Source organism: Priapulus caudatus, unplaced genomic scaffold (genome assembly GCF_000485595.1).
Source record: "Priapulus caudatus unplaced genomic scaffold, Priapulus_caudatus-5.0.1 Scaffold1958, whole genome shotgun sequence".
NCBI lineage: Eukaryota > Metazoa > Priapulida > Priapulimorpha > Priapulimorphida > Priapulidae > Priapulus > Priapulus caudatus.
The window spans coordinates 43,178-46,030 of NW_014579019.1; the positions used below are offsets into that span (position 1 = coordinate 43,178).

General features: G+C 49.2%; 1 protein-coding gene across 1 annotated transcript in view; it reads right to left on the bottom strand.

Moving 5' to 3' along the window:
- The window catches only part of LOC106817974 (CCA tRNA nucleotidyltransferase 1, mitochondrial-like), a 38,283-nt gene extending 35,624 nt beyond the window's left edge, over positions 1 to 2,659 (bottom strand). The window contains exon 1 of the mRNA XM_014822678.1: positions 2,654 to 2,659. The gene's annotated coding sequence lies outside the window, so the exon portion shown is untranslated. The remainder of the gene's footprint in view (positions 1 to 2,653) is intronic.
- Positions 2,660 to 2,853: the final 194 nt, after the last annotated feature.

The window sequence follows — 2,853 nt, forward strand, 5'->3', positions numbered from 1 at the left end:
CTCTCTCTCTCTCTCTCTCTCTCTCTCTCTCTCTCTCTCTCTCTCTCTCTCTCTCTCTCTCTCTCTCTCTCTCTCTCTCTCTCTCTCTCTCTCTCTCCTCTCTCTCTCTCCTCCTCTCTCTTCCTCTCTTTCGCTCTCGCCCGCCCCTCTCTCTCTCTCCCCTTCTCCCTCTCTCGCTCTCTGCCCTGCACTGGCTGAACATATTATATGTCTGTACCTTCGCTGTTTATTCTTTCACGGCATCATTGATCAATTTCTCGGCTTTGTTCTTTCAACGCTTGAGCGCCGTAATATGCACGTTAGTATACAATTGAAAGAGTTAATTGCGTATACACGGAGGCAGTCGTGTGAAATCAGTAGCACTGAAACAGTATAGCGCGTGCGCGCGTGCGTGCGTGTGCGTGCGTGTGTGTGCGTGGGTGTGTGTGATCCAGTATTTACTAGTTGCTGACCTGTGTTGGGGGAGTTTGCCGTCAGGGTAGGTAGTAAGTCGTATACTGCTGTGTAGTCACATAGTGGTAAGCTAGGGTGCTGGCTTGCACGCTCTCACGTGGCTGTCTGACTGGTGTTGTTGACCCTATAATAGCTGTTTGCTTAATTAACTTTGCTTGAAAAACCAGCATGACCTTTGATTGTAAGAGATTTTTTTCAATCAAAGGTCATGCTGGTTTTTTAAGCAAAGTTAAGTAAGCAAACAGCTATTATAGGGTAAACAACACCAGTCAGTGAGCCACGTGAGAGCGTGCTTCTCCAAGGAGGTTATGTTTTCGCCCCTGTTAGTTTGTTTGTCTGTCAACAGGCTATCTCAAAAAGTTACGGACGGATTTTAATGAATTTTTTTTGGACGGGTTTTGTCTTGGGCCAAGAACCAATCGATTCGATTTTGGTGGATCCAAATCTGGATCCAGGAATCTTTTTAAGAATTTCTCATCATTGATGGTAGTGTAGCGGTTTACTCTCTTATGACCAGCCCGTGACTTTATGTCTGCTGTATTCGCCTGGTGTGTCTAGGGATTTATGATATGTCACCGCCGCGTTAATTCATCAAACTATATTGGGTGTAGCAGCAAGATTAATTATTAGCAGAGCAATAATAACCGGACTATTACGCTGTGGCGGAGGTTTGCTATCTCCGATTGCTCTTGTTTTGCACTACTGCAGTGTCTTTGTGAATTAGTGAGTGAGTGAGGGTGGCGGTGGGGGATTAAGGTTTTTGTCACGTGCCTTGTGAACTTCGGTGTGCATTGGCGGGTTGGCGTGCGTGGCTGCGTGCGTGCGTGCGTGCGTGCGTGCGTGCGTGGCTGCGTGCGTGCGTGCGTGCGTGCGTGCGTGGCTGCGTGCGTGCGTACGTGCGTGCGTGTGCGCCTGCGTGCGTTCATCTATCTTTCTCTCTAATTGCTGTCTCTCTATCTAGATTCTAGCAGTATGTCTGTCTGTCTGTCTGTCTGTTTATCTAATATCTATCTATCTATCTATCTATCTATCTATCTATCTATCTATCTATCTATCTATCTATCTATCTATCTATCTATCTATCTATCTATCTATCTATCTATTATCCAGCTATCTATCTATCTATCTATCTATCCAGTCTATCTATCTATCTATCTATCTATCTATCTATCTATCTATCTATCTATCTATCTATCTATCTATCTATCTATCTATCTATCTATCTATCTATCTATTTATCCAGCTATCTATCTATCTATCTATCTATCCAGCTATCTATCTATCTATCTATCTATCTATCTATCTATCTATCTATCTATCATACCTACATGCGCATACACAAACATTGCGTGCATTCGTCCTTCGCATAAACCGAGCAGCGCATAGTGATTGTATTACGCGCGGTAGGTAGGTAGGTACGCCTGCCTGAATGCTGACCGCTCATGCTCTACTGTCGCTAGCAGCCTGCGGGCGTGCGTACGTGCGCGCATCTACCTGCGTTTGCATGCCCCAGCTTGGGCTGGAACAACTACCACTAACACCACACCACCAGCACCACCACGCCGTCGCCGCCGCAGCCGCCAATACCATAACAACAGCAACAACAGCAACACCAGCGAACAGGCCTCGGCTTTGTAAAGGTTACCAGGCGCGGGACCGGCGAGCCGTGACGTCACCGGCGGCGCGCATGACGTCAGCGGCGGCGGCCCACCCCTGGGTGACCTCTCCAGCGGGCGTTTATTTTTGGCAGACGAAGGTTAACATTCCCCACTAGCTGCTACTGCTGTTGACCTCTGCTGGCTGGCTGGCTGGTTGAGGGGGAGATGGTGAGGGGGAGCGGAGATAGTGTGGGAGACAGACGGGAGGTGGGGAGTGTGGCAGAATGGGAGAGAGACGGGAGGGGGGAGTGTGGCTGAATGGGAGAGAGACGGAGGGGGGAGTGTGGCTGAATGGGAGAGAGGAAGTGAGCGAGGGAGAGTAGAGCAGAGCGAGGGGAGAGAGGAGAGAGAGAAAATGAGAGGGGAGAGAGTGAAGGAGAGAGATGAGAGCGANGTGTGTGTGTGTGTGTGTGTGTGTGTGTGTGTGTGTGTGTGTGTGTGCGTGCGTGCGTGTGTATGTGTGTGTGTGTATGTCTCCACACTGCTATCTAGCAGCTAGCTATACAATGCCACACACACGCCTGTTTTACAGCGTGTTATACAGTGTTTTATATATAGTCGTGCGCATGAGAACGTAAACACACCACACACGCACGCACGCCCACACACACGCACACACACACAAACGCACGCACGCACGCACGCACGCACGCACACACACACGCACGCACGCACACGCACATACACACACACACACAAACATAGACACACGCACGCACGCACGCACGCACGCACACACACA